General features: G+C 38.8%; 1 protein-coding gene and 1 pseudogene across 1 annotated transcript in view; one reads left to right on the top strand and one right to left on the bottom strand.

Moving 5' to 3' along the window:
- Nucleotides 1–12,920, top strand: part of USP8 (ubiquitin specific peptidase 8) — a 98,611-nt gene that overhangs the window by 8,328 nt on the left and 77,363 nt on the right. The gene's annotated exons all lie outside the window — the stretch shown is intronic.
- Nucleotides 4,422–12,920, bottom strand: part of LOC132360096 (peptidyl-prolyl cis-trans isomerase A-like) — a 28,543-nt pseudogene continuing 20,044 nt past the window's right edge.

The following is a 12,920-nucleotide window of genomic DNA, read 5'->3' as shown; positions in this document are numbered from 1 at the left end:
ATTATTTCAAGTCCTACCTAATATTTTCAGGACCAGTAACAGAATCATTTGGTTAAACTGGGGGAAATGAGATTTGGTTTACACAGTTTGTTCAGGACACAAATTATTTGCTGCAGATCCTGCAGCTACACACCCACAACTAGTAAAAACATGGTTGCTTATGCAGTGGAAGCAGCCAGCAAAAACCTGGAAAAGTGCCAAGAATGACTACAAACAGCTCCACCTACCCTTTTTTTGTGTGTGTGTGGCAAATTTGCAAGCTTAGCAGTATCTAAAAAGATCCTTCAGCCTTTGTTTGAATTACAGAGAATCAACCTGGTAAGAGGGAGGGAGTTACTCATTTCATGAAAAACTCCCCTGATATGATAGGAGCTGAAAATGATTTTTATTTAATTTTGCTTCAGTGCTGAAGTGGCACAGGGAGGGAGAAAATAGAGCTGTTAGGCTATGGGGTCCACCTGCACTGGGGGTTATGTTAGAGTGTGAAGAAAGATTTCCAGGAATGATAATCTCAGTTACTTGGAGCCAAGGTAATTTACAGAGGAAAAAAAAGAGTTCAATGTGGCATGCTAGCTTACTGGCTTTTCAGACTTTTTTTGTTTTTTTAACATTTTTTAAAATTGCAGTATAGTTGATTTACAATGTGTCAGGTATACAGCAAAGTGATTCAGGTGTGTGTATATATATATATATATTCTTTTTCAGATTCTTTTCCATTATAGGTTATTACAAGATATTGAATATAGTTCCCTGTTCTATACATTAGGTCCTTGTTGGCACTTTTAAATCATTTTACAAATTTGTAGGCTTTTATGGACTAAATGTGTCTCCCCCTCTCCCCCAAAAATATTCATAACTCCTAACCCTTAATGTGATAGTATTTGGAGATGGTGCCTTTGGAAGGTAATTGAGGTTAAATTAGGTCATGAGAGTGGGGCCCTTATAATGGGATTAGTGGCCTTATAAGAAGAGGATGAGAGAGATCTTTTCCAGCTGGAGCAGAGAGGCACAGAGGAAAGACCATGTGAGGACCCAGTGAGGAGGCCATCTGCAAGCCTGGAATAGAGCTTCCTACCAGGAACTGAAACGGCCAGCACCTTAGTTTTGGACTTCCCAGCATCTAGAACTGTGAGGAATAAATTTCTGTTGTTTAAACCACCCACTTTATGGTAGTTTGTATGGCAGCCGAAGTTGACTAAGTGTATCTCTTGTTTCCCACAGATTCATAAAGGTCCATCCAAAAAAAATTGTGATGACTATTAATAGTGTCCTGTCTTTCGTCAAATTAACTGCAACCAACATATTGTCTGTGTAGTTCCTGCAAAATTTGGAAACTTACCTCTTTAGGCATGGCAGGTGACTACTGGGGAATCCTTCCATTTATTTAATATACCCAAATGTTAACTTGCATCTCAGAGGAGTGGCTTAGAATTTGGAATCCTTCTGTCTCTTGAGTTGGAATAAGAGGCATATAAATGCAGGCCTAAACTCATTCACTTGATGGGCTGTAAGTAGTGGTACACACTGGTGATTGATTGGATATTCGATGATACCAAAAAAACATATTACTTTTATTGAACTTTGATGTTTTGTTATGATAATAGTATTATGATTAAGTTTTTTAATCCAGAGTCTTTTAGACATGATATCTGGGGTTTGTTTCAAAATAATGTGGTGTTGCAACAGGGTGTAAATTGTTGGCAGTATCAAGGAAGTAATAGTGGTCTAGGGTATATGATAATTGGAGAAGCTAAATGACAAATACTTGGAGGTTCTTTGTATTGTTCTGTACTTCTGTATATGTTGACATTTTCTGTACTAAAAAATTGTTAAAATAATTTATGATTGTGTATAACTAGTGACTTATAATTTTACCTGCTGAAATTAACATATAAAGAATCTTCAACTTAAATGTCTTCTTAAGCGTGGGAATTTAAATGCTGGCCATGAGCATGAATTGGACTTCACTTACCATGCATTTATTTAGCAGCTGCTAAATGCTTTCCTGTAGATTTTTCTCATTTAATCTCTGCAAAGGTAGGTGTCATCCCCATTTTACAAATGAGGGAAATGTAAACTCTAGGTAAGTAGTACACAGGTAGAAAATAGCATAATTGAAATTTTCCCCCCATTTGGTCTGTCTCCCAAAATTCATGTTTTATTTCTACCATACCATGCTGCTTCTCAGACATACCTGACCACCTTTTCCTCCATGCTGTTTTCCTTTTAGTAGTGAAAGCTTGGCACAACAGGTGGACAAACATATATGAAAATGTGGAAGATTTCTGGGGTCTTTGTCCTCTCCTTTCCTGTTAGGGCAGCTAGAGTCCCAAAGCAGGAGTTAAAGGTTTATTGTACCTAAAGGAATCCATGAAGCAATGAATTGATAAAATTCTAGACCAAACTCACCAACCTTTGGTTCTGCAAGAATTCATTTGACGATTATTACATATATTTGTATCAGTTACTGTTCAAGATACTGAACTGATACTCTCATCTCACTTTCAGAACATAAATTAAGAGCTCAACCTTGAGGACGTTATGCTAACCTTGAGAGCATTATGCTAAGTGAAGTAAGTCAGAGAAAGACAAATTCTGTATGATCTCACTTATATTTGGAATCTAAAAAAACCAAACTCTTAGAAACAGATTTGTGGTTGCCAGGCATAGAGTAAGGGGAGGGGATGTGATGAAAGAGGGAGGAATGGGTGAAGGTGGTCTAAGGGTACAGCCTTCAGTTATAAGCTAGATAAGTTCTGGGGATCTAATGTACAGAATAGTGACTATAGTTAATACTGTATTGTATAGTTGAAAGTTACTAAGAGAATAGATCTTAAAAGTTCTCACCACAAAAAAAAAATACAAGAAAAAATGGTGTGAGGTGATAGGTGTGTTATCTAAACTTATTGCAGTAGACATTTTGCAATATAAACCTATATCAAATCATCATGTTAGGAGCCTTAAACTTAATGTTATGCATCAGTTATATCTCAGTAAAGCTGGTGGGGGATGGTGGTGCTCAGTCCTAACACACTTACCTCTCTCCTCCTCCCTCCTATATCCCTACTCCACCCTCAGTTAGAAGCAACAGCTACACAGCTCAGGAAATGGACTAAGTGCAAGGTAGAAACACTGAGCAACGTGTCCAGCCACTCACTGCTTTCTCCTTTCTCTTCCCAAGAACATGCCAAGTTTGCAATATAAGGGAACTTGGGACAACCCCCTACTTCCATGCCAGTTGTAACAATGGAGCTTTAAGAATACTTAATATATAGTGTGGCACAGCTTAACAAAAGTCCCATCCTGAAGTGTGTGGAGGGAAAAGACCAGATTTTATAAGCACTTGTGGTTAAAGCAAGACTTGAATCCAAGAAAGGCTTTATGTGCAATCTGGATATTTACACTCCCTTTATTCTCCGTCACCCACCCATCCCCAAATAAAAATCACCATACTTAGGCAAATCTAGACTTACCTGTGCTTAAAATAACCCCATGCTGACTAGCCTACAGAGTGGGTCATGTGGGATAGACTTTCAGCTCCATGGTGTACTTTCCCTGCCCCTGAATTTCCACATCTCTAGGCCAGAGAAACCTAACATGACAGAGTTAGTAAGAGCACAAACTCCAGTTTTATCCACAGAGCTGTCCTTTGACCAAGCAAGAATGCTGACTTACTGGAGAAGCTATAACATGTTTGATTCTTTAAAAAAAGATTTGATGCTTGAGCCCAAAGAGTTGGAAAACTAAGAAATGAGAGATGGAGAGTTTCAAGTTAGAGTAAGAGAATACCTACAGATTATTTAAGGGCATAAATTCAAAAATGCCCCTGCCCAGCCTCCTGAGAAGGCTTTCAGTAGGATGGAAAGCTGAGAGCTGCCTTTCCCCCTGGCTAACCCACCTTTTGCTGGCCGCAGGCAATCAATAGGTGGAGTAATGTATTATTTAGTAAAGCACTGAAACCCATAGCTTGATTTAAATTTAGATGTTTAGTTTGTCACATGTACTAAAAACTGATTTGTCTGCCTTTCTGCCATCTGCACACGTGTACAGGATCTAGAAGAAGGTACTTAGGTTTCGCTCTTCCCCTTAAACTCTTCAAATGAAACTTGTTTTGCTTTTCGCCTCCCCAACTTTTTTATCTTTACCAAGGTGCCACCTTTCTAAATAGGCCAGGCTCAAAACTTTATCTTCATTTTTCTCATTTAGTTTTTATTTCATGATCATAAACTTAACTCTGCAATCCAGCTAGACTTGGATGGGAATAAGGAAAATATAGAACCCAAAGAGCAGCAGCACATGAATAGATGTTGAGTATTTTCAGACGGCACAAAGATTATAGGATAGAGTGAGCAGATGAAGGTGGTGGGGTACACTCCTGAGCTATAGAAGGAATGGTATGGAAGTTAAAACACAAGTCAAATTTATTGGAGTTGTCTGTAGTCAGCATTAAAGAGCTTCTCGGTGGTTCTGCCATTCCTGGACCGAAGCACTCCATAGCTTCCACAATATTCATGCCCTCTTCTACCTTGCCAAAGACCACAGGTCTGCCATCCAACCAGTCCGTCTTGGCAGTGCAGATGAAAAACTGGGAACAGTTTGTGTCGGCTCCAGCATTTGCCGTGGACAAGATACTAGGACCCATATGCTTCAGGATGAAACTCTCATCATCAAATTTCGCCCCACACATGGACTTGCCACTAGTGCCATTATAGCATGTGAAGTCACCACCCTGACACATAAAACCCACAATAATTCTGTGAAAGCAGGAACCTTTACAACGAAGTGCTTTATCCCCAGTGCTCAGAGCATGAAAGTTTTCTGCTGTCTTTGCAACTTTGTCAGCAAACAGCTTGAAAGAGACGTGGTCCAAGGGCTCACCGTGGACAGTGATGTTGAAGAACACAGCAGGGTTGACTGTGGCTGGGTGGTGGTGCTGTCTGCAAAGCCAAACTTTCTTCACTCTTTAGTCCAGATTGCTTGTCCTCCTGGGAAGAAATCTCTTGTGTTTTTACCTGTATCTCCACAAGTAAGGACTTCACCCTAAATGAATCTTTATCACTTTTCCTTAAGGTGACTGAGTCTTGTTGCCCTCTTTGAATTTAACCTTTCCTTCCTGCCCCCAGACTACCCTGCCTGACTACCATTGTGATTTTCTTCACATATTGCCTTCATCTTGAGACTCCTCGGAGCATTAGCCTACAGAGTATCTAGGCCCTATCCAGCCCTGGGTATGAGCAGACCTGCAGTCAAAGATGACAGGATGTGAAAACACCTAGTATCGTTCCTGGCACATAGCAGGCACTGTTGACTTCTTTTTTCTCTTCTTATCAAGTTAGTTCCTTTACCGTCCCAAAGACTACCAATGGTTGTACCAGCCTCATAGATTACAGGCATACCTTGGAGATATTGCAGATTTGGTTCCAGACCACCACCATAAAGCGACTATCACAATAAAGTGAGTCACATGAATTTTTTGGTTTCTCAGTGCCTTTGAGTTATGTTTACACTATTCTGTAGTCTGTTAAGTGTGCAAAGCATTATGTCTAAAAAAATACCTTAATTAAAAAACACTGTATTAAAAAAAATACTTTATTGCTAAAAAAATGCTAACCATCATCTGTGTTTTCAGTGAGTTGTAGTAACATCAAAGATCACAGATCACCATAACAAATATAATGAAAGTTTGAAATATTGCCAGGATTACCAGAATGTGACACAGAAACATGAAGTGAGCAAATGCTCTTGCAGAAATGGCACCAGTGCACTTGTTTGATGCCACAAACCTTCAATTTGTAAAAAAACACAATATATGCGAAGTGCAATAAAGTGAAGCTCAAGCTTTTTGATAAAATGAAATATGCCTGTATTCTCCCTCCAAGAAATATATTCACTCCAATCTTTTGCCTCTCCAAATCTATCAAGCATGAACAAATTCAAATTCTACATTCAAACTTTAAAACAACCTTGAAGGTCACAGAAGTAGGAACAAATGGAAAACCATACCTTGTTCTTGGCTAAGAAATTTAACATCATAAAAACAATGTTATTTAACATGTCAAAAATACTAGTAAGGTTCTGGGGGGAACAAAGGAAACGGGAGGAGGGGAGCTAGCCAAGCTGATGCTAAAGCTCATATGGGAAAAATAAAGCAAGAATGGGCAGAAAACTCTGGCAAAGAAGAGCGATAAAGGGAGATGAGCATCTGTTAGATATTAGTCAGATTATAAAGCCTATGTAAGGGCACTAATCCACCCTCATGACCTAAACACCTCCCAAACATGCCACCTCCAAATACCAACAATACATTGGGGATTAGGTTTCAACAGAATTTTGGGAGGACACAAACATTCAGTCTATAGCATCAAATGTCCATCAATAGGGAGCTAGAGGGGGAAAAAAACCACTAAAAGTATAATATAAACTATATCATTAAGGGCTTCCCTGGTGGCGCAGTGGTTAAGAATCCGCCTGCCAATGCAGGGGACACGGGTTCGAGCCCTGGGCTGGGAAGATCCCACATGCCACAGAGCAACTAAGCCCGTGCGCCACAACTACTGAGCCTGTGCTCTAGAGCCCGCAAGACACAACTACTGAAACCCATGCACCTAGAGCCCGTGCTCCACAAGAGAAGCCACTGCAATTAGAAGCCTGCACACTGCAATGAAGAGTAGCCGCCGCTCGCTGCAACTAGAGAAAGCCCGCGGGCAGCAATGAAGACCCAATGCAGCCAAAATAAATACGCTATTTAAAAAAAAGAGTACATGCACATTTTCTAAAAAAATATATATATATCACTAAGTTAAAAAGTAAGGTGCATAAAGTATATATAGTGTGCTACCTTTTAATAAAAAGAGAAGATATATATATAGATAGATATATATAGATATATGCCCATGGGGACAGTAGTGGAGCAGGACCTTTCAGTGTACCCCTTTTGATACTGTTTTGTTTTTGAACCATGTGAGTTAAATGTATTACCTTTAAAAGAAAAAAAAAAGAAAAAGATGCTTTCCCAACTATAAATAGAAATTTAAAAATTAAGAGTTGGGAAGGCCTTCAGAGATCACCTACAAGTTTCTTCATCTTAAAAGTGAGAAAAAGAAAGAATATAAGAGGGAAATGTTCATGAGATAGCATAGCTAATTTGTTACAGAACTAGAATACAGGTCTCTTGAGTGCTTTTCTCTTAGCTTTCTCCTTAAGTGCTGTCTACTCTAGCCCATGCTGATCTCCCTTTTTACTGACTCACTGATACCTTATTTGCTGATTTCATGGGTCTTAATTTTTTCTCATAAATGTTTACATCTTTGAAGGTATTCCTCTGTATTTTCTATAGGACTGCACACGGTGTTTGTTTGGCCCATAACTACTTTGTTCATTTATTCAATAATTTATTGAGTGTTCACTGAAAATGCTAGACACACTGCTTGGTTTTATGGGTAGCTGTCAATTAGGATACTGGAAGTGGAGGTAGAAGTTTTCATCCTTGTTCTAAGCATTGAACATAAAGTCAATAAAGCCTGTAATTCATTCACCTACTTATGTGAAGCCATATTTATGTTTACTTTCTTAATAATTCTTTTGGGTAGGGCCTAAGCAGTGGGTGACATACATCCTGCTGCTCATATGTAGGTGTTAGATGAATAAGATTACTGATCACCAAGCCCAGAGTTAGGTAAACAGAGAAAACCTTTAGCCTGCCCGTGTTAGTCAGATTCCCCTTCCATCCTACTTCTGGTGACTGGATCACTCTGGGTTTTCAGGAATCTTTTAGAAAAGACTCTCTCCCCTGGTACCCAGTCTCCTATTTCTGTCAGCAGACTGCCTATGCCAGACTGTCAGTGTCTTGAAAGCAGGAACTCTTTCTTTGTATTCCTAGTGCCCGTTAAAGTGCCCAGCACAATCAATGTTAGATGAACTGAACCAAACCTCTAGGGCCATACAAACCTATACTTAAAATACAAATGTGTCCCCTCCAATGTGTTTCCACAAGAGTGAATTTCGTTTCATTTCCAGTCTGTTTTAATGTTTCTGATTCCCAGCTATAAAACCTGTAGCCTCGGGGCTTCCCTGGTGGCGCAGTGGTTGAGAGTCTGCCTGCCAATGCAGGGGACACAGGTTCGAGCCCTGGTCTGGGAAGATCCCACATGCCGCGGAGCAACTGGGCCCGTGATCCACAACTACTGAGCCTGCGCGTCTGGAGCCTGTGCTCTGCAACGAGAGGCCGCGACAGTGAGAGGCCCGCGCACTGCGATGAAGAGTGGCCCCCGCTTGCTGCAAATAGAGAAAGCCCTCGCACAGAAACGAAGACCCAACACAGCCATAAATAAATTAATTAATTAATTAATTAATTTAAAAAAAAAAAAAAAAAAAAAAAAAAAAACCTGTAGCCTCCATTCCCTTTTCCCATAACCATAACTGCCATCTTTCCTCTGTCCCTTCTGGAAAGTGCCCTACCTGTAAGTGCCCTAAGACTACTGGGAAGCAGGTGTTTCCCTGGTGCTCAAGATAAAACTTGGCAAATAGCCAAAGTAATCTCGAGAAAGAAGAACGAAACTGGAGGTTTTACATGCTGTGATTTCAAACTATACTACAAAGCTACAGTAATCAAAACAGTATGGGACTGGCACAAAAACAAGACACATAGATTAATGGGACAGAATAGAAAGCCCCAAATAAATCCGCACTTATTGACATATTTTGTTAGTTAATACATGTCAAAGGAAGCAAGAATACACAATGGGGTAAAGATTCCTCTTCAATAAATGGTCTTGGGAAAACTGGACCACTTTCCCACACCATATACAAAAATAAACTCAAAATAGGTTAAAGACTTAAATGTAAGACCTGAAACTATAAAACTCCTAGAAGAAAACACAGGCAGTACACTCTTCGACATCATTCTCAGTAATATTTTTTTGGATATGTCTTCTCAGACGAGGGAAACAAAAGCAAAAATAAGCAAATGGGACTACACCAAACTAAAAAGCTTTTGTGCAGCAAAGGAAACTCAACAAAAGGAAAAGGCAGCCTACTGAATGGGAGAAAATATTTGAAACTCATCTGATAAATGGTTAATATCTAAAAATATACAAAAAAACTTACACAATAGCAAAAAAAATTTTTTTTAATGGGCAGAGAATCTGAATAGACATCCTTCTAAGGAAGATATACCGATGGCCAGCAGGCACATGAAAAAATGCTCAACATCATCATCAGGGAAATGCAAATCAAAACCACGAGATATCACCTCACACCTGTTAGAATGGCTATTATCAAAAGACAACAAATAACAAGTGTTGGCAAGGATGTGGAGAAAAGTAACCATTGTGCACTATTAGTGGGAACGTAAATTGGTGCAGCCACTATAGAAAACAGTATGGAAGTTCCTCAAAAAATTAAAAATAGAATTACCATATGATCCAGCAATTCCACTTCTGGGTATTTATCCAAAGAAAGTGAAAACACTAACTCGAAAAGATATATGTAACCTCATGTTCATTGTGGCATTATTTACAATAGCCAAGACATGGAAACATCTAGGTGTCCCTCAACAGATGAATGGATAAAGAAAAAGTGACATATATATATATATATATATATATATATATATATATATATATATGTATATATGTATATGTATATATATATACAATGGAGTATTACTCAGCCATAAAATAAGAATGAAATTCTGACATTTGCAGCAATCTGGATGGACCTAGAGAGTATTACACTTAGTGAAATGTCAGACAAAGACAAATAATGTATTACACCACTTATATGTGGAAAAAAATAATACAAGTGAATGTATATGCAAAACAGAAACAGACTCACAGATATAGAAAACCAACCAATGGTCGCCAAAGGGGAGAGGGGAGGGGAAAGGGGAAAATTAGGGGTATGGAATAAAGAGATACAAACTACTATGTATAAAATAGATAGGCAACAAGGATATGTTGTATAGCACAGGGAATTATATTCAATATCTTGTAATAATTTTAAATCGAATATAATCTGTAAAAATACTGAATCACTATGCTGATAGATCTGAAACTAATACTGTAAATCAACTACACTCCAAAAAAACAAAACTTTTTAGAGAAAGACAAATATCATGTGATCTCTCTTATATGTGGAGTCTTAAAAAGAAAACTCATAGATACAGAGAACAGATTAGTGGTTGTCAGAAGCAAGGGGTGAAGGGTAGGCAAAACGGATGAGGGGAGTCAAACAACTTCCAGTTATAACATAAATAGGTAATGGGGATGTAATGTACAGGATGGCAACTATAGTTAATACTCTATTGCATTTTGAAAGTTGCTAAGAGAGTAAATCTTAAAAGTTCTTACCACAAGAAAAAAATAGTCTTTAACTATGTATGGTGATGGATGTTAACTAGATTTATTTTAGTGATCATTTTGCAGTACATACAAATATCAAATCATTATGTTGCACACCTGAAGCTAATATAATATTGTATGTCAATTATACCACAATTTAAAAAAAGATAAAACTTGGCAAGTTTATTTTTGTTCCTCAAGGATTTCCTCAATAAAAATTTCATAAAAGCCTCATCCTTGGTCCTGGCAGGTTATGCTACCCTAGATTCAAGTGTTTCTCTAGTGGTTTCTCCAGAAACCTTCTGAGTATATTACATGATGAAGTGAGAAAGAGCTTGTGCTTGACAGTCCCATATACTACCAGCCTTCAAATCTCCTTATTTGTAAATTTAGAAATAATAATGCTCATCTCATAATGTTATGGTGATGTAGAGATAAGGCATGTGAAAATCCCTGGCATATAGTAACTGCTCTAAACACATCCCCCTTCTTATCCACAAAGTAGTTTACAAATTAATGAAGAAACAAATGAACAGCTTTCCCAAGCAGTAATATTTACCTTATTTATAGAAACCTGTGCTACCAGTTCCTGAAGAAACCAGGTCTTCAGAAACCAGGTCTCTTAGTAGCTTGCCTTGGCCTGTCTCTAGCAGTTTAGTTTTGGAACATTGTGCTCTTGAGGTGTGTCGTAGTATGTCCTGATCAAAGGACAAGCCTAGTTTTGTCAATGATATTGGTATGTAAGGATCCCTCTTACTAGGTTCCATGAGGTCCTCAGATATGACAAGGCAGAGTCTCTGCCCCTTAGGTGATAACCATCTATTAGAGGATATAAGGTATTTACATAAATAACAGTTACACAAGGTAGAAAGTAATGTATGTTTTAAGTAAATAAGAGATGTACAGATAAAAATGCTATCGTGATTTAATAAGGAAAAATTACTTCCAGCTGGAGAAGATCAAAAATGTGTTCACTCTGGGACTTCCATGGTGGCACAGTGGTTAAGAATCCGCCTGCCAATGCAGGGGACACGGGTTCAATCCCTGGTGCAGGAAGATCCCACATGCCGCAGAGCAACTAAGCCGGTGTGCCCCAACTACTGAGCCTGCGCTCCATAGCCCACGAGCCACAACTACTGAAGCCCGAGCGCCTAGAGCCCGTGCTCCGCAACAAGGGAAGCCACCACAGTGAGAAGCCCCTGCACCACAACGAAGAGTAGCTCCCGCTCTCTGCAACTAGAGGAGAAAGCCCACGCAACAATGAAGACCTAACACAGCCAAAAAAATTAATTAATTAATTTTTTAAAATGGGTTCACTCAATCATTCAATAGACATTTATCATAGATGTGTCTCTGCAAGATATTAGGCTAGACACTAGGGATGCAAGATTTAAATTATATCACATTTGTTCTGGGAGAGCTAAGAGCTTAGTAAGGGAGAAAGTCACAGAAAGAATAATTGCGGTACTATGTGGTAGGGACTGCTTTGTAAGTGGGATGTTCAATGTGCTTTGGAAGTAGAGATCAAGGGTGATTAACTCAGTGTACAGAGACTGGAGAAGAAATGATGTTTGAGCTGAATCTTGAAGGATAAAGAGGAGTTTCCCAGATAGAGAAGATTGGAAAGGGTATTTATTAAGAAGTTGCCTTTTTATCTTGAAAAATGGGAAGAATTTAGACATTCAGAAGTGGGGAGAATCCAGAATTGCATCAACAAAGATTGGAAAATCAGAAGAAAGCATGAAGTGAAATAGTTCTCATGGGTGAGTAGAAATTAATGAATTTGATCCAGTTTGTGGTGGGATTAAAGACAATGGGGAAAACTATTAAAGATCTTCAAACTGGGACAGGATAAGGTTAGAACTTTGAATTAAGAAGATTGAGCTTATAGTTTTGTACAGGATAGTTTGGATAAGACCACACTAGGAGCAAGGAGGGCAAGTAGGAGACTATTAAAATAACTAGGTAAGAGGTAACAAAATCATGTAGAATGTGGCAGGAGGAATGGAAGGGAGAGGCCAAATGGCAGAAGTGTTGCAGGCATGGGGTGTGGTTATTGGCAACCTGAGTGCTTGAGAGGATGCTGTACCATTAACAGGAGTAAGAAACATAAGAGATAAGGCTCGGGAGAAGTGAAAAGTAGACGCACTAATTTTGAGAATCTGCAATAGACTGGTAGAAAATAGACAAGATGGGACAAGCGGTTAAGGAGGAATGGGAAGTGAGAAAGAGACAACAAATGTGACTACTTTTCGTGAACTTTGGCAGTGAAGGAAAAGAGTTTATGAGGCAAATATGGAGGGTTTTCACTGTATGATGAACTGGAGAGATTGAGCTAATTTGTAGGTGGAAAGGGAAAATGAAGAGCAGACCAAAAATTGAAGATGAAAGAGAAGGGGGTAAATGATGGAGCAAGGTCATAGTTTCAGAGGTATTAGTGGAGGAAAGGATATGAACTATTTCTGTGACAATAATTTGTAGGCATAAGAGGTGAAGAATTTCACTTTCTACTTAAGATGATGTCAGATGATTTGCAGATAATTTTTTTCCAGTATGGAAAATCTCACCCTGTTTTTCCAG

Source organism: Balaenoptera ricei, chromosome 2, assembly GCF_028023285.1.
Source record: "Balaenoptera ricei isolate mBalRic1 chromosome 2, mBalRic1.hap2, whole genome shotgun sequence".
Lineage (NCBI taxonomy): Eukaryota > Metazoa > Chordata > Mammalia > Artiodactyla > Balaenopteridae > Balaenoptera > Balaenoptera ricei.
The sequence above is the reverse complement of the archived record's forward strand: the minus strand, read 5'-3'. Positions and strand labels throughout refer to the sequence as shown.